Raw genomic sequence first — 19,816 nt, forward strand, 5'->3', positions numbered from 1 at the left:
TGCTCTTAAAACTAATCCAAGTCCACTTTGAAATATTGGCTTCATGGGTAGTGCCAAGTGCCCTATAAAAATGTGCTCCTTCTTTTATAGCATTGCTATCATTCATTTCACTTATCTATAAGCTATAATCACTGAACACATCATTGTGATTATTATTTTGAACAAACTGTTTCTGTTAGATCAGCTAAGAATAAATTAAGTAAAAAGATTCTTGTACCTTTATTCCTTGTCTAATGCTCTTCCTTTCTTTATATAAGTCTGTGTTTCTCCCATATCGTTTTCTTGTCTTTAAGAATTTCTTTTAACATTTTTTACAGGGCAGGTTTACTGGTAATGAATTCCCTCAGGTGTATTTTTTGTGTGAGAAGGTCTTTATTTCTCATTCACTTTTGAAAAATAATTTTGCTGGACACAATTCTAAGTTGGTGTTTTTTTCCTTTCAACACTTTAATTATTTCGTTCATCTCTCTTCTTGTTTGAGTTCTTATCCTTGACCTCTATAAGTAAGGTGTATTTTTTTTTTCTTTTTCTGGCTTTTTTCAGGATTTTCTATTTGTATTTGATTTTCTACAGTTTGAATATGATATACCTAGGTGTTGATATTTTGGTATTTATCCTTTTTCTTGTTCTCTCAGCTTCCTGGATTGTGGTTTGGTGTCTGTCGTTAATTTCTGAAAATTCCCAGCCATTATGACTTCAAATATTTCTTTTTTCCTTTTCCTCCTTCTTCTTTTGGTAATACCATTACATGTATGTCACTTTTTGGGTAATTTTCCAACAGTTCTTGAATATTTGTTTCTGTCTTTTTCATTCATTTTTGTTTTTACCTTTCAATTTTGGAAGTTTGTTGACATATCTTTCATCTACCATGTTCAATCTACTAATAAGCCCATTAAAAGCATTCTTCATTTCTTTTACAGTGGTTTGATTTTTATTTAAGCATTTCCTTTTGATTTTTCTTAGTGTTTCTATCTCTTTGCTTACATTACTCATTCTCACAAGTCCACTTGTTCCATTAGATCCCTTTGCTTACTAGTCATAGTTATTATATTCCAGTCTAATAATTTCAAAATTTCTGAGTATGGTTCTGATGGTTACTTTATCTCTTCAGATTGGTGTTTTGCCTAATTAGCATGCCTTTTAATTTTTTGTTGAAAATCAGGTGTGATGTATCTGGTAAATGAAACTGAGGTAGAGAGCCCTTCAGTCTGAGGTTTTTATTTTTATCTAAGTAGGAGGTAGGTTGTGTTTACTGTTGCTCTAGCCATTGTGTCAGAGACTAAAATTACTTCTAGTGTCCTTGTTTTGCTTCTCCTGTTGTCTTTGTGTTTTCCTTGAAACTCCTTCCTAAGTAGAGTATGAGGCTTGTGGGTTATTATACAAGAAGCTGATTGTTGTGGCAGTATGGGTAGGAGAAGTGGAAGTGTTCTATAATCCTATGATTAGTTTTTATTCTTTTAATGAGCCTTTGTCCCTGACTGTGACCTTCATAAGTGCTTCTTTGCTTCTCCTCTCCACTCACATTGGGTTAGATAGGAAGGCTAGAAGGGCAGAGGTTGAGTGTTTCTCTTTCCCCATATGGAAGGCCAGAGGACGCTAGAGTTGGGTATTTCCCTTCTCCGATGCCAAAGACTAATGTGTGCTAGAGTTCATTGCTTCCTTTTCTCCAGGGCAGTTAGTCTTAGGTGTAATGCAGCTTGGTTAGACTCTGGTAACTAGTTTCCCTTAAGAGGTAGCTTTTGTTCAGCAGAACAGAGTACTCTGGGGACTTTTGGAAATGGTTACTTTCTCTCTTCCCCTACTGGAGGCTGTTTTTCTCTGATAGTCACCATGAAAACCTGATGGGGCTTTGAAAGGTTAAAAACAGGAATGTGTGCCTCCCCCCGGACCCCAGACTGGGCTGCCTTGAGTTTCTATTTCTCTTGCTAGTCTGAGCTCAGTCTACAGCACTTAGTGAATTACTCTTTAAGTATTCCTACCAGATTCCAGCCATGGGTTCTGCTTCTGGTAAGCTGTTATTCTTTCTATTCATTTGTCTCCTCCAGTGTTTACCACACTGGTTTGCCCTGTGACTGCAGATCTCTGATGGATCTAAGAAGAGTGCTTGATTTTCAGTTTGTTTAGCTTTTTTCTTGTATTGAGGAAGGGAGTCACGCCTTCCAACCTTTTTACATGTCAGACTGGAAATGGGAAGTCAGAATCTTTTTTTGCAACAGTTTTATATATAGCAATGTCTTAAAGCAGAATTTAACTGTTCAACATTATTCATTCATTTGTTCATTCTGTATGCATTTACAAAACACTAGATATATATTAGGCTCTATGTTAGTGCTGGGACTACAGAGTTGAATAAGGCATTTTTCACAAGTCAAATGAATTTATATTGAAGGAACTATTTGGAGCAAGCAAATAAATCAATGAATATACTTCTATGTGTTAAATACTACATAGAAGTATAACATGATATTAGGTAGTAGTAGAAAGGGTAATTTCAGTCTCACTGAGAGGTTTGACAAAAGTTATTCAGAATTGGTGAAAGTTAGCTGAATTTGAAGAACTGATAAGAGTTGATGCAACATGTATACATAGGAAAGGCAAGAGGAGTGAAATCCAGAGAGAAGGAATGGTATGGTCTAAGACCACACAAAACAACATGCAGCATTTTGTGAATTGCAGTCAGTTTTAAGGTGCTGGGGAAAGGCTGGGTGGGAAGTGGCTGGAGAAGAGTCAGGAAAGGTAGATAGAGGTTAATTAGGAAGGACCTTTCTGATTTTTTTAAGCTACTAAGTAGGTTGAACTTTATGTTCAAAACTAAGGGGAACTGTTACTGGACTTTTAAGGAAGGAAGTGGCATGATGTGCGTGTAGAATGATCTGCCTGATAGCAAAGTGGAGGATATATTATTAGAGGCACCAGGATGATGTTGTAGTTGAAAGTGGAGGATATATTATTAGAGGCACCAGGATGATGTTGTAGTTGAAAGTGGAGGATATATTATTAGAGGCACCAGGATGATGTTGTAGTTGAAAGAGGGCCTGAATGAATTGAAATTGTGGAAAGAAAGGGAACTCTGAAAACTGCTGATGGAAGTTGATAGTTTTATGTGACATGCAATTCTATTTATGAAAAACTAATTGACAGAGTGGACATTTTGTTAAGCATTATTAGAACAGATTCATCTAACTGAATTTAGGTGAATGTATTTGTGAAAAGGTTTTTGTTACTTAAGAAATTCAAAACATGACATTATATACATTTTCTCTCATAGCACTGAATCATGAAATGAGGTAGATAGTGCATGGAAACAGTATAACAGTTATATTGGAACTAGTACGAATACATCATATTTTGTGGTTTTTAAAGTTCTTTATAAATGCAGGTGGTAAGATAAAATGAATTGTTACGTTTCAGTATTATGAAAGCTGTTGGTTTGTATTTATAGTTAAAAGCTGATATTTGTTATTTCAAATAATGGAGGTAGCCTAGTATTTGAGGGCTGGAAATATCTGTGAGCCACCGTTAGCCAAGTTATTTTTCAGACTTTATACTTAAAGATAAACAGTGCTTCCAGATTTCTTGGACTTTCCTTGAAAAGCAAACAAACAAGCAAATGCAAAGATTTGAAGAAAAAGCCCACTCACTGGTAATTTCTGTTGAAACATGTTGTTTGGAGTCTAAAGAAGATGAGGCCATGGATTTAATAGAGATGGCATCAGTGTTGCCTTTGCATTCCACGTTTTGATTGGCTTTGTGTAATCAACACTTTCCAGGAATAAAAATTTCAACCCATTCTTTTCTTCTGCTGTTTGTATTCTTTTATGGCTCCAGTGAGTTTTAGTGGTAAATATAAACTGGTGACAATTTTGTATTATTGTTTGCCTTAAAAAAATAAGAAAACTAGGTGTGATGGCATTGTTTGTTCACTTTCTAAGATCTTTTTGGCATTCTTACCTATTAAAATGGCTTTGTTGATATGCTAAAGAACTGAAAAAAAAAAAATCTTTGAAGCCACTCTAATCTATTTGTGTTTTTTGTTCATTTTGAATGTTGTTTCTTTCCTCGCCCCATATTCCCAATTACCTTCTTCCTTCTTGGCCTTTCTTATTAGGAATTTTTTTTTTTTTTTAAACTCTGAGGTCTACTGGTATAGCTTTGAAATAGCTTCTGCTAATAATCTGTTTAATTTTAGGAAAATGGTACTAGCCTTTTAGAGCAATGGAATACATGCAATAGTACATGATATCATTAATGCCAAACATAATGATAAAATGGTAGAAAACTTCACTGTAAGTTTAGTTTTTTTGGATTTAATTACATTGAAATGTGTCTCTTTTTCAGCATAATTATTATTAATTAGGTAACTTATCTTTCCTGTCAATTATTTAAAATAAAATTCCTCACTATGTTAATTGTTTTTCAAAATTAGAGCTCTTTAATTTGGATGGGTGGGTAGAAAGAAGTTACTTTTATCTGTAACATTTCCCTTTAGAAAGCAGTGTTAAATGTCTTTTGATCTATTCTAAGTGAAACGTAATTATTAGATGTTAGTATTTATACATTTAAATGGATAAAAGTATATGTTATTTTTCCATTTATGTAGCACCCAGTTCATGTCAGTGACTCTAGTCTGTCACTGATGCTGACCTGTGGTGTATGGGTGGTCAGTTCCCATGTAGCAAGAAAGTTAAGCAGCCTTTCTACAATATATAGTCAAATCCACTTGAATGAAGGGCATTCAGAATACAAAGTTAAAAAATCATCTGTACTTTTGGTTTCTTTTTAATTATATTAAAACAAAGTACAGTTTAACTGAACAAACTTTTATCAACTTTCTAGTAGATGCCATATATCAGTAAGATAAAGATGGGTAAACCCAACTGATCTCTGCTATCAAGTACACGATAATTTAAAAAGCAGACTTCCTTGCAAACATAATGCAGGATCATAGCTATGAACAGCATTTTGAGGGAGACAATTATTAAGAGCAATTACTTCTGCCAGATGTTGTGATATGAACTGGGAGTTTGCTAGGGACAAGAACTGATGGCAAAGCCCATTTCATGCAGAGCCGAAGGGACCATCTCCTCACCCTCCATGCAGCAAAACAAAACAAAACATCCAACCAATGAAACAAAAACTCAAAACCCAAAACAAGAAGAAAAACATAAAGACCAAAAAAATGAATTCATCGTTATGTATTTTTTCGTTTTGTTTTTGGTTTCTTTTAGTGAAGAAGATTGGCCCTGAGCTAACATCTGTGCCAGTCTTCCTCTATTTTGTATATGGGACACTGCCACAGCATGGTTTGACAAGCAGTGTGTAGGTCCATGCCTGGTACCTGAACCTGTGAAACCTGGGCTGCCAAAGCAGAATGTGTGAACTTAATCAGTATACCACTGGGCCAGCCCCCATCATTATGTTTTAATAGGTTGAAATTAGGTACAGTTGGAATGGAAAAGAGCATGAGTTACAAGGTGAAGAGAGTAAGTTTCAAGTTCTAGTTATGCTTGCTGTGTGATCCTAGATAAGTCACTCAATTTTGAAGTGATGCTGTTGGTAGTCCACCCAGTTTCTTTTTACCTGGATGAGGTATCTACCTATCCCTCACCTGTAGACTTGGTGACTGATAGCTCTCAGCTGTAACCACCTCCACATGATTGCTGGGAGCTGCCTTGACCAGAGATGCTTGAGACATGCTCCACACTTCCCCAGAAGATGGGTGGGTGACCTGTAGCCAGTGACTGACTTTTATGGGCTGTGAGGGTTTGGCCGTGTCTCAAGACAAGACAACTTCCTGGTGCCATTTAGACTCCAGAGTTCACACCCTGGGATCAGGTTGAGGCTGGACTTAAGCTGCACCCATAGCTTTGTTGCTTTATCCACTTTGGAATTTTTTACATAAGAGCACTCCCTCAATCACTTGCAAAGAATTCTCATCTTAGATTTTGCTTCTCAGGAATTAGACCTAAGACATTCCCTCCCCCATTTAAAATTGTGATCATAATATAAAGTTACATAATATGAAGTTTACCATTTTAACTATTTTAAAGTGTATAGTTCAGTGGCATTAAGTACATTCACAATGTTGTGCACCTATCTAGTTCCAGAACTTTTTCAAGCCAAAGGCAACCCCATACTCATTAGGCTGTTGTTTCCTATTACTCCCTTCTTCTTGCCCCCCCTCCCCAAAACAGCCACTGGCAACACCTAGGAATAGAATTACTGGGTTATATTGTAATTTGGTGTTTAACTTATTGAGGAATTGCCGGTTGCTTTCCAAAGAGGCTGCATCATTTCACATTTCCACTAGCAATATATGAGGGATCGGATTCCTCGCCAACACTTATTTTCCGTTGCATTTTTTTTTCTTATGACCAACCTAGTAAGTGTGGACACTTCTCTTTAAAATTGAATTTGCTCTCATCCTAAGATTGTTGTGAGGATTAAATAACTTGGCAGACAAAATATTTGACGTACTACAAAGCACCATACAGATGCCTTTACTTTTTGTGTTGGGGTGTGGAGTTTGAACTGAAATTGGATTTAAATAATAGGTCTTTTCTTAGTTTTGGTAAGACTTGCATAGGAAGAGAATCATAAAACTTAATTGTGATAGATCGTGGGGCAGGCTTTTGGTATTAAGCTTTTGGTTATCCCTTTTTACATTTAAAAGATGTTATTCTTCATACAATTTTAGTGTAAGCAAAGATGGTTGGGGATCTATTTCACTTTCAGTGCCTGTTTATTGGCAAAAGGGCCACTTGCACCAAAAACTGCCATTTTTATGCTTTGTTGTAAGCCGTGTTTATATCCTAATTTAGAAAAATGGCAAAATGTTGGACAATATAAAGAACATGAAAACACTCATGATTCTTTTTCCTAGAGATAAAAATTTTAAGTCAGTTCTTTTCACATGTATTTGAGACATATGTAATTGTGCGTATGTACATGATTTTGTTATTTAATTTTTTTAGTTAGCATTATGATTTATCTCTTCTAAATATATAAAAAATCTCTATAACATCATTTTTAGTGACTGTATAGTATTACTCTTTGTGGGTATTATAGCATTTTCATATGGTTGAACTTTTATTTCTCTAATTTTTTTAGTGTGTGTGTGTGTATGTATTTGAGGCCTTCTTTTTATTTGGGATCTTTAATTATTTTAAGATTTCTTTTGTTTCAGAGGCCACCTAATTTAGAGCCTGTTATGACTTTTGGTTTTAAAGAGTCATCAGTTTAATATCGTTGCCTCATATAATTCTATAAAACATTTTTATTTATTTTGATGCTTTTTAAACTTTGTACTTCTGTGGTTTTATGACCTTTCTGCCAGGGATAATCAAAAGCCACAAGATTAAAATGGCCCAAGTTTTTGAAGCATTGTTTTTAGTCTCTTGTAAGTAAGTAATTTTTAAAATACAATTACAAACATGGATATATTATGAGATCAAGGTAAAATTAACAGGAAATTTAAAGACAAGATTGGACATTTTGAAAACATTTGATAAATTTTAGTACTTTGGTGGAGAGGTTTGAGAAGTATTGGTGTAGTTTGCAATATGTAATATTTTCAAATTTTACCACTCAGTTAATAAAATAATGATTATGTTGGTAACGTTCAGTCATTTATTTTTCTCGTTTGAGCAGACAGTGTATGTTAGGGACTTTTGAGTTATTTGTTAGATAACATTTTAATAAATCTTTACATATGTTACACACATCTTGTATCTTAATAATATTAGATAAATTCTAGTAGGAAGTGGGCCCCATACTTTATATGATGAAAGCATGGCCATAATCATATTAACCTGGAAACTTTTTAAAGCAAATATAACTATTAGCTATTCTCAGCCATACAAAGATAAAAATTGTAGGAAAACAGTGTGCAGCATATCTAACTCTGAATAATGTATTATTTTAGTACACAAAATTAATTTTTAAGAGATTTTAAAAGTTGTAAGATACACAAATAACTAAGTGTTGTAACTTGCCACAAATAATTAGAATAAGTCAAGGTTGGGAAGCTGCAATGTATTTTTTTGGAAATAAAAAGTTAATTTAAATTTATTAATGTTCATACACTTTTAAAAATTGTGGTTACATATATAAACATAAAATTTTCCATTTTAACCATTTTTAAGTGTGCAGTTCATTGGTGTTAAGTACATTCACATTGTTGTCTAACCATCACTACCATTCATCTCCAGAAATTTTTCATCTTCACAAATTGAAACTCAGCACCCATTAAACGATAACTCCTCCTTCCCTCCCCATAGCCACCAACATTCTAATTTTTCCTCTCTATGAATTTGACTGTTCATACTTCATTTAAGTATAAGCATGCGTTATTCGTCCTTTATTGACTGGCCTTATTTCACTTAGCATACTGTCAAAATTCATCCATGTTGTAGTGGGTTTCAGAATCTTTTCTTCCTTTTTAAGGCTGAATTCCATTGGATGTATAAACCACACTTTGTCCATTCGTCCTTTCTAAAGTGAATTAGGAAAGGGGCCCTTTCTGGGCAAATTAATTAAAAAGACTCCCTCTCTAGGCTAAAAACCTTTGATTATACAGACTAGTGAGAAGATGGCACCTTTGGATTAAAAGAAAATCCACTCCCTTCTTCTGGTGTACTTTGCCTCACACCAGGGCACACAACTGGGTAGTTGGGCCTTTGTCCCACAGCCAGGTGCTTTTCTAGGGTGTATAAATCGTCTAACCATGCTTGATAGTCCTACTTGTTTGTATATTTCTTTTGGTTAAAACCATGTGCCTTGGAATCATTGTATCCTTTATTACTTATTTTTCTTTGCATTCATTCATCATACTGATTAAGTATTCTGAATATACAGTACGTGATAGTAATTGTGCTTAGTGCTGGAGATAGAAAATGGATAAAGGACATTAGAGTGTGTTAGGTGGTAAATGAATGAGCAAAACAACGTTAGTTATAAAGATGACAGAGGAGGAGTACCTGACTTAGCCTGAGGGGATAGCAGTGGGCTGAATATGATGCTTAAACCAAATCATAAGATAACAATTATAGCTAACACTTAAAACTGTGTCTTGCAGGGCTCATACTCTTTTAAGGCTTTGTATACATTAACTCATTTACATCTCAGCGAGCTTATAGGTTTGCTACCGTTATTATCACAGTTAACAGATAAAGAAACTGAGGCACAGAGAGATAAGGACTTTGCCAAGATGATACACGATTTAGTCCAATTTGTAGTAATGATTCAAATTCAGGCAGTTTTGTCCCCCAAATCGATGTTCTTAACCATTTTGCTCCATCGTATCTCAAGACTGCTAGAGTAGAGGGTTGGGATAGGGGAGAGGGTTGTGATACAAGTGGTGGTAGTTGTGGCGACACTAAGGAAGGTCAGTCTGGGAATCCAAAGAGGTGGAACATCGGTTGCAATATTGTAGAGGCTTGAGATCATGGCTCTTCTGAGGGAACTGCAGGTACTTGGCTGGTATGTGTGAAAGATTGGTGGGCCATGAGACTAGGAAGTAGGTGGATTTAGATAATCTAAGACTTTGTATACCGTGCTTAAATTATCCAGAATTCCTCCACCGCTTTGGGGATGAGAGTCTATATATCAGTTCCCTTTCTCTACTTTGAAGTCAAAATGATTCCCCATGTCTTTCTTCGTTTTACATCTGTCTGAATGGAACGAGTAAAGGAGGGGTGGGGAATGTAGTAGAAGATGAGATGAGATCAAAGACATGTTAGGGGCTTCATCATGTAGGGCTTTTTAATAATATAAGTGGTAATAAACTTGAACAGAACTCCACAAGAATTTTAATTAGTGTCATTTTTTTTCATTGTACTTAGGATCTGAAAGTTTTAAATTTTGTGAATTATTTGATATTTTTTCAGAAAGATTGTTCAAATATTCATCTGTTTTTCTTTTGAAATAAGTTAATTGTTAAAACTTTACATCATACTTTCTGTATCAACTAAATGATTTTTGTATTGCTTAAAGGTCAAAATAAGCACTTCTTGTGTTTATTGTCTTATTCATGAATGATTTGCAATTCTCCTAAATATGTCTGCTTGTTGTCCAAGAATGCCACAATCAAGTGTTTTTTAACTGATTGTTCTGTCATTCTTTATAATCATCTTTATTGAACTAGTCACAGACTTATCATTGTGCTCTCCTCAATGTAATTCTTGCTCATAAATTGTAGTGCTTTGAAGAAATCATTCAGTTCCTTTGAAATGACATTTAAAATGAAATCAACTTTTAGTTGTTAGAAAAAGTAACAGCTGTGACTTTGTAAGCTACTGTTAGTGGCTTTGGAAGCTAGTTGGTTAGCTAGTTGTCATAATGAGGTCATTTTCCAAAAGAAGATGAAGTCATTTGCCATCTTGTTTTAGTCATAGTGGGCTTTTTCTTTGACCAAATATTTTCAAATTACACATTCCCACCCACTTATTTTCATAGTTGCTAATACTTTCATGGAATAAGATAATGATGGGAGTTTTGAAAGGCAACAGTTTATACTTAACATGGTCAGTATGTGATTTGTGTTTTATACTATAGTTAGAAAAAGACCTGTATAGACTTAAAATATTATTAATTTATATTTCCTAATGGGAGAGCCAAGTACTTTGTGGTATTTCATGTGTTCTCACAAGAATTGTGTTCTCCTGAGTGCCTGTCGGCTGTGGATCTAATCAGAGCCATGTAATCTCCACCTGCTTAAAGTCCTGTTACTTCACCATATTTACTGTGTGTTCTCTTCTGGTCTCTGGCCCTCCAGATCCACTTGTGGTGGAAAATTTTTGTGTACTAGAGATAAGGAGTAACTATTCCAGTCATTCTCCTCTAATTTTACTGGTGCCTGAATGATCTTTTCCTTGGGTCGTGGCCCATTTAAACCTGTACGTTTATTTTAGCCTGAGGATTCCAAACATATCAGAAGGGCTAGTTCTAGATACTTAATGACTATTTGATCCAAGTGTCCTTTTCTTTGCAAAGGAAAAATAATTAGTAGTGTTATAAAATAATATAAAAATTGTGATATATAATTTAGAAAAACACTTCTAACAGTGAAAACTATTTCTATGAGGTATTAGAATTTATCTTTTTTTTAAAGATTGGCACCTGAGCTAACATCTGTTGCCAGTCTTCTTTTTTTTGTTGCTTCTCCCCAAAGACCCGTAGTACATATTTGTCTATTCTAATTGTACGTCCTTCTGGCTCTGCTATGTGGGCTGCTGCTTCATCGTGGCCTGATGAGCGGTGCTAGGTCAGCGTCTAGGATCTGAACCGGCAAAACCCTGGGCCACTGAAGCTGAGCTGGTGAACTCAACCATTTGGCCACGGGACTGGCCCCTAAAATTTATCTTTAAAACAATAATTAATTTGAGATCAGTGGGATGAAATGGGAAGGAGGGTCTTCGGTTCTGCAGTCATTTCAGGTCAAGCTTTCTTCTTCTGTGCATGCTCTGGCTGTGTGACTTTGCAGATTTTCTGAAAGGCAATTCTTAGTCACTGTTGATAAGAGATGGGGTCAGTTGAACTGGTCCTAGATTGCTTGTGGTTATGAGGTGGCACTGTACTCCCCAACTTGATCTATAGATTCAATGCAGTCGCTATCAGAATTCCACCTGCTTTCTCATAGAAATGGACAGGCTGACTCTAAAATTCTTATGTAAATGCCAGAATCTGGCATGGAAATGACTCGTATTCTGGGTTATATGGGGCCCAGAATAGCCAAGACAATCTTGGCAAGAACAGATTTGGAGGTCTCATGTTTATTGGTTTTAAAACTTACTGCAAAGCTACAGTAATCAAGATAGGGTGGTACTGGCATAAGGACAGACATTTAGGTCAATGGAAGAATTGAGAGTCCAGAAACAAGCCCTCAAATTTATGATTAATTGATTATTGACAAGAGTTCTGAAACAATTCAAGAGGGAAAGAATAGCCTTTTTAAGAAACAATACTGAGACAATATGCAAAAGGAAGAGTTGAGAACCCTTACACCATACATAAAAATTAACTCAGAAATGTACTATAGATCTAAATATAAGAGTCCAAACTATAAAATTCCTAGAAATCAATATAGGAATAAAGCTTCTTGACCTTGAGTTAGGTGAAACATTCTTAGATGTGACACCAAAAAGCACAAGTGACCAAAAAAATTAGATATTATCAAAATTAAGACATTTTATCCTCAATGGACACCATCAAAAGAGGGAAACTACAACCTGCACATGGGGAGAAAACTTTTGCAAATCATATTTCTGATAAAATACTTGTATCTAGAATGTATAAAGAGTTCTTACAAGTCAACAATAAAGCGACACCCGCTTAAAAAATGGGCTAAGGATCTGAATAAGACGGTTCTCCAAAGAAGATTTACAAATGGCCAATCCACATGAAAAGATGCTGAGGATTATCAGACATCAGGGAAGTGCCAAATCAAAACCACAGTGATACACTACTTCATACCCACTAGAATGTCAATGACCAAAAAGACAGATAACAAAATTGATAATTTGGAGAGATTGGAACTCTTTTACATTGTTGATGGAAATGTAAAATGGTGCAGTTTCTTTGGAAAATGTTTTTGTACTTCTTTGAAAGGTTAAACAGTTTTACCATATGATTCATCAATATCACTCCTAGTGAAGGGGAATTAAGAGAAATGGAGGTATTTGTCCACGTAAAAATTTATATGTGAATGTTGATAGCAGCATTGTTCCTAATAGTAAAAAAGTGGAAAGATCCAAAGTGTCCGTAAGCTGATAAATTGATAGATAAATGTGGATTATTCATACAATAGAATATTACTTGGCAATAAAAACAAGTTTCCAATATATGCTAAAACATGGATGAACCTTGAAAACAAGCTACGTGAAAGAAGCAAATCAAAAAAGACCATGTATTGTATGATTAATTATGTGAAACATCTAGAATAGGCAAGTCAGTAGAAACAAAATACATTGGTGGTTGCCTAGGGCTGTGGGCAACAGGCAGATAGAGTTGGGATGGAGAAATAACTATTAATGGGTATGGGGTTTATTTTTGGGTTAATGAAAATGTTCTAAATTTAGATTGTGGCTGTGGTTACACAACTCTATAAATGTATTAAAAGTCATTGAATAGTACAGTAAATGTGAATTGTGTGGTGTGTGAACTATATCTCTATAAATTTTTTTAAATGATCATTAACCTTTGCCCTTTAAACATCTGTCTCATATGGAAGACAAATGTGTAAAGCAAACATATTTCTAATGTGATGAGTGCAGTAAATTGAAGATATTACTAAGCTTGAAGGTTGACTAGTTGTCTCCCTGAGAGCCCTGGGAACAGATTCTCTGCAGACAGGATTGTCTTTGCTAAGCGTGCAAGTGTGGGGGGATGATACTTTCAGAAATTGAAAAATAGTTCTGTTTAAGTAGAAATACAGTATGAGCATAATACTCAGCCCTTGGTAGACTCTCAAGTTGTAGCTGTCATGATAATTATAATGGGACACGATACTAGTAACTTTAATAATTAAAATGGCATAGTCTGAGGAACTCGTCATTCCTGTACATTAGTGTTTTCTGAAATATGCTCTGAGTAAGGCTTCCCTTCAGATTCTTCTTGATAAAAAGGTGATAAAGTTAATAATAAGTTTGAGGAAAGTGGTATTTTTGGTGCTTAATAGTGTGTGTACTAGATTAAAAGCTCTGAGTAGTCCTATAGTAAAGAAACTTAATTTTTTTTTTTTTTTTTGAGAGCTAAGGGTCCTTTTTTCCGTTCTTTTTTTGGTGAGGAACATTGGCTCTGAGCTAACATCTGTTGCCAGTCTTCTTCTTCTTCTTTTTGTTTCATCCCTAAAGCCTCAGTACGTAGTTGTATACCCTAGTTGTAAGTCATTCTAATTCTCCTGTGTGGGATGCCGCCACAGCGTGCTTGATGAGTGGTGTGTGGGTCCGCGCCCAGGATCTGAACTGCTGAACCCTGGGCTGCCAAAGTAGAGCACACGAACTTAATCACTTGGCCACGGGGCTGGCCCCCAAACTGTTAAATTTTAACTCTAGGTTTCCCAAACTTAGTTTATCCAACATTCTTTTGTTTTCACTACACTTACTAACCTGCTTTGCAATTTGTCTTCCCTGAAACACATTTCAGTAAATGTGGCTCTAATTTATCTTTTGTTGTTTTTAATTTTTTTTCTCCCCGAAGCCCCAGTACACAGTTGTATATCCTAGTTGTAAGTTCTTCTTCTTCTGCATGGAATGCTCCCTCAGCATGGCTTGATGAGTGGTGTGTAGGTCCATGCTTAGGATCCGAACTGGTGAACCCTGGGCTGCTGAAGCAGAGTATGTGAGCTTAACCACTATGCCACTGGCCGGCCCCTCTAATTTATCTTTTTACCAGCTAATTTGAAGGTAGTATAAAATTCCCAGGCTTTACTTATTTGGATCCTTAGTAACTTTACAAGAACAATACCTTCAGTTGTGATAGTCAACTTTTCTCTTTCAAAAAGCCCTGCATGACACTGTGCTTTTGAAGAAAGGAAAAAAATATTTTCCTGAAGGAACTCTTGTGCTTTGTTTTATTAGGTAAGACAATGGGAGCCATATAACCAATAGGCTTTTCTTTTAACGTTGGTTAGCATGAAGTTCAAAACAAAGATCTGTGTTCAACTAATCAACCCAGCCTAGGTCATCTGAAATAATTTTCTTTCTGAAACTAGCACAACTGTCTTCTTAGTTATCCAGTTTCTTAGTTTTACTGAATAGCTTTGGTTTTTGTCTTATCTCTGCCTTTCTCTTAGTTTACTTTAAATCCTTTTTTGAAAGTGGGTGAGCTATACATTTATATAATTGCTTAGAATGAGAAAAAGATTCATGTCAGTTAACTTATATAAGAATCTTTTGTGGTTATGTTTGGGAGATTGTATTTAAATGACCTCCAATTTACCTTAATTATTCATTTAAAAATATTCCGAGGAATTTCTATTGTACTTTTACATTGTATGAGGTATTTTTTTTCTTTACCCTGTTAGGCGGATTTACATAGCATGTGTTTAGACGCTGACCAATGGAAAAAATATCCTTTATCATTAAAATTTGATTGTATATTGATATTTTTGGATGATTTACAATGGTTAATTGCAGTATTCCTCATGGTCTTCTGATTTTTATTTCTAAAAGTGTTAATTGGAATTATAAAATATAAATTATTTGGGTCTCTGAGTCTTTGTCATTTGTCACAACAGCAGCATTATGACTGCATATAATTATGAGAGATAGTCAAAGGGAAAGTCTTTTTTTCAGTGGTGTGTTTACTGGAATGCTTTATTTCTGTTTGGATGTTAGTTTGGAAATCAAGGTGTTTGATTCTATGGAAAGAGAATTATTTTTATCTTGTTGGTGTTTTAACATTGATGCCAAAGAGAACAATCTGCCTATAACTCATTTTGCCATTGCAACAATGTCCCAAAACCCAGTGACAACAATTATTTATTACCTATTTGTGTATTATTTGGCTGGGCTTACTCTGCTTCTCATTGCAGATGTGTGGGTAGGCTGGGGTGGCTCTACGCCACTTGACTTTCCTCTTTATTTTATGGGACTCTTTAGGGAATGTTCATTTTGGTGATGGCAGAGTCTCAAAAGGACCTCTTAAGACCTTGGTGTGTAACTGGCACATTTTACCACTTCTGCCAATTTTTCATCGGCCAAAGAAATTTCATGTGGCCAATGTGAAATCAAGAGGCAGAGAAGTACACCACCCGCAGTGAAGCCATGGCAATGCTATGGATGAAGACATGGAACCCATTTTGTAATCTACCACAATTTGAGAGTTCACAGGAGATAGATAGGGGGTACTGCACAGTGACATAAGTGATTGAATATTAACTAAATTCTCCTAATCGTCATCCCCTAATATCTCAGTTTTTTTCAGTTGAATATATATTGATTAACTGCTCTGACATAGAACAAATTAATGTTAGGATTGTTTAAAGCTTAAAATAAAAGCATTGCACATGTACACATGTGCATATATATATTTATGTATGAATGTGGTAGAGAATTAAAGAAAATATTTTGTTTTCACTCTGTGTACATAAAGGAATAGATTGAAGAAATTGGATATTTTAGGTTATCATTAATTCCGTACTAAGAGCATGAATTTTAGGTCTTAAAAATGTATATTCTCTCGACTTATTTTATAAATTAGAATCTGAGATATTTGTGACATAGCCTTTTCATTATTACTGATGTGTTTAAATATGTCAACAATTTTAGTAAAGAAGGCTTTCTGTAATGGCTACCTCTGTTAGTATTTGAAAATATGTTTTTCATCTTATGCTTTCAAGTTGCTATACTTGCCTGAATATAGTGTCTGAATATAAGGCAAATCCCCTGGATGAGAAGATTGAAAAGAGTTTTTACCTACTTGAGAGTGAAAACTGTTAGGGATTTGGATGTCACAAAATGTCTGTGCACAATATTAGTTTCATTATACGTATTTAATATTATATAAATAATATTGTTAGAAATAAATTTTCCCATTTAAATTTCATGAATCTTCTCAAGTTGTTCACATGCACCTGACTTTAGTGTCTTTATCAGTGTTAGAGCTATTTTTAAGATATCAAACACAGTTTTCCAGGGTATATGATCTTTATTCATGCTTGATTGTTTGAGGTACAGTGTAATTTAATGAAATAATTAGAAATTTTTACCAAGCCCTAAGTACCTGTTCATTATTTATGATATCTACATGATAAACTTTGACCTATTTCTTTTTTAATTAAAAAAAATTTTTTTTACAGAAACATCTAATATTTCGAATTGTAAAGCAATTCTCCCAGGAATAATTACTAAACCTGTATTGAATTTCCTCGTTGCTTCTTTCTCTTTATTTTTTAAATCTTGATTTTGTCAGGTGACCTTTATAAGCTTCCAGAACTAGTATTGTGTGAAGTTTATTCAGGCTAGTGTATGTTTCCCAAATTCTACTTTTTGATTCAAGGTAAAATATCTCGGTAGAGTGGCCGGTGTGCCCTGTAACATGAAAACCTTTGTTAGGATTCTAATATGAGGCAACTTTGTTTTTCTGAATGATGATTTTGTGAAAAAAGGAAGTTTGATTTATGTTTGGGCAAAAGGCACACCTAAGTTCATTTTTGATCACCTAAGATAAATTTAAAATATTTCCATCTTCTCAAATATGCATCATTTTTGTTCCTTTGGTGTGTCTTATCTTTAACGACTTTCAAGAGATTAGTTGATCAAACATAATAGTTGTTGCATGCATAATGTATTTAGAACTTCCACTAAAAGAAACGGTATAATTTCCATTGAATTTCTGCAGGGACCACATGAATTTTATGAGATTTGTCATGGCCATATGACACCATTTATACTTTTTCTGAAGAATTATTTCCAAAGACAAGGTAAAAACCCTAATTTTGTGTGCCTTGTATATTTAAGGAGTTTTCAAAAGTACTAGACTTTAACCTTAATATGTTTAAATATATTATCAATGTTGCTCAATATGCAGTTTTTTCTTGCTTACCTGAGAGTTGTGGTTGATAAGAAGGCTTATATCCTAAGAGGTATAAAGATTAAAAAAATTATAGAAAATATTTTAAGACCTAGTCCTATTAAAGTCATGCTAGATGTTACTACAGTTAGCCACAGCAATTGTTAATTGATTATATTTGACAGGACAAAGTTCAGTTTAAACATTCTCCATTCGTGAACAATTACAAAAAAACAAAAGTAACAGAATATGTTAGGTTATTTTTGTGACATTGTAAAATAGAATTGAAAGCTGATACAAATGAAACAGACATAAGGTCTTATATAAGAAAATCCTTTATTTAAATTATTCATGATTTAGTATGGTTTTATTAAAACTAAGTGGCATTTAAAATAAAATGATAATGTTAGGGGTTCTGTTGTGGAGCTCTTTCGTATTGTATGTATTTAATTCACTTCAAAAAATATTACGTTAATCAGAAGAATATAAATTCTCTTGAGGAAATGTACTGGTCTTCAAATAATTATATATATGTCAAGGAAAGCTTTAATTATAGCTGACGTCTTGTCTGCCAAACACTTAATAGGGGATATTTCTATTCAAATTAATCTAATTAAGATGAATTTTTTTCTTTTAATAGATACATTTATTCTATTTACATTTATTGTTCTGATATGTTTGGTCTTTTCTCAGTTAAAAATAGTTTTCCTTCTATCTTTTTTTACTGGTTCCTGCTTTTTCTAAATTTTTCCCTCCCTTTCTTTTTTTTTTCTTTTTAATTTTGCCTGAAGAACTTTTCTTGCAGGGTAGGTCTGCTGGTGATGAATTCCCTTAGTTTCTGTTTGTCTAAGAAAGTTTTTATTTCTTCTTTACTTTTGAAGGATGATTTCTCTGGATGTAGAATCCTAGGTTAGTGTATTTTTTTTTTCAACTCTTTAAATATTTCACTTCATTCTCTTAGTGCATGGTTTCTGAGAAAATGGTAATTCTTTTTTTTTTGAGAAAGATTAGCCCTGCACTAACTACTGCCAGTCCTCCTCTTTTTGCTGAGGAAGACTGGCCCTGGGCTAACATCCATGCCCATCTTCCTCTGCTTTATATGTGGGATGCCTACCACAGCATGGCATGCCAAGTGGTGCCATGTCCGCACCTCGGATCCGAACCGGTGAACCCTGGGCTGCTGAGAAGTGGAATGTGCGAACTTATCAGCTGCGCCACCGGGCCGGCCCTGAAAATGGTAATTCTTATACAGATAAGGTATTTTTTCCCCTCTTTTTTCAGGATTTTATTGTTTTTTTGTTTGCTTTTGCTTTGTTTTTTTTTTTGATTTATGCTTTTTAGTTTCAATATGATATGCCTGGGGGGGGTGTATGTGTGTGTGTGTATGTATGTGTTTTATTCTTCTTGGCATCCACTGAGTTTCCTGGATCTGTAGCTTCTTGTTTGTCATTAGATTTGTAATGTTTTGGCCATTATTGCTTCAAATATTTCTCAACTTCGTTCTCTCTTCTCCCTCTGGTGTTCCACTTATGTGCCTGTTCGACCTGTTGATGTATTTCACATTTCTCAGATACGCTGTTCTTTTTTTATTTTTATGATCTTTTTCCCTTTGCCTATCGGTTTGGGAAGTTTCTGTAGAATAATCTTCAAGTTCACTGATTTTTTTTGTAGTTCTGTTGAATCTACTTATGAACCCATTACAGGATTCTTCATTTCCTTGACAGTGATTTCAATTTCCTTTTTTATCATTTCACTTTGGTTCTTAGAATTTCCAACTCTGCTTACATTACTCATCTGTTCTTTCAAATTGTCTACTTTTTCGATGAGTTCTTAACATATTAGTCAGTTATTTTTAATTCCCTCTCTGATAATTCCAAAATCCACGTTATATGCATGTTTGTTTCTGATGATTGCTTTGTTTCTTCTGTTTTTTTTTTTTTCCTTTTGGCATGCCTTGTAATTTTTTGTTGACAGCCAGACTTGTCTTATTTGGTAATAGTTACTGAGATAAATGGATCTTTAATAGAAGGATTTGTGTCAGTATGGTTGAGAGTGGACCTTTGTTTAACGTTTGTTTTATCAATGGATGCCAGACACTTCAGATTTCTCTACTGTCCTTATTTTTGTCTCATCTTGAATTTGGCCTTCACTAAGTACTATTCCTGAGAGTAAGTCTGTTTCTTGGAGCTCTTTAAGCTGTAATCTGTTGCTGTGATAGTGGTTACTGAATCTGTCTTCCTTTTTAGTTTAAGCATTAATAGCCATAGATTTCTGTCTGAGCACTACTTTTGCTCCATCCCATAAG

General features: G+C 34.6%; 1 protein-coding gene across 6 annotated transcripts in view; it reads left to right on the forward strand.

Moving 5' to 3' along the window:
* Nucleotides 1-19,816, forward strand: part of SUPT3H (SPT3 homolog, SAGA and STAGA complex component) — a 467,131-nt gene that overhangs the window by 65,353 nt on the left and 381,962 nt on the right. Inside the window, exon 1 of one of the 6 annotated variants that reach the window (XM_046639753.1) lies at nt 17,404-17,422. The exons of the other annotated variants lie outside the window; for them this stretch is intronic. The gene's annotated coding sequence lies outside the window, so the exon portion shown is untranslated. Of the gene's footprint in view, nt 1-17,403; nt 17,423-19,816 lie in introns of those variants that run through there. 6 annotated transcript variants of the gene reach the window in all.

Source organism: Equus quagga, chromosome 15, assembly GCF_021613505.1.
Source record: "Equus quagga isolate Etosha38 chromosome 15, UCLA_HA_Equagga_1.0, whole genome shotgun sequence".
NCBI classification, from domain to species: Eukaryota; Metazoa; Chordata; class Mammalia; order Perissodactyla; family Equidae; genus Equus; species Equus quagga.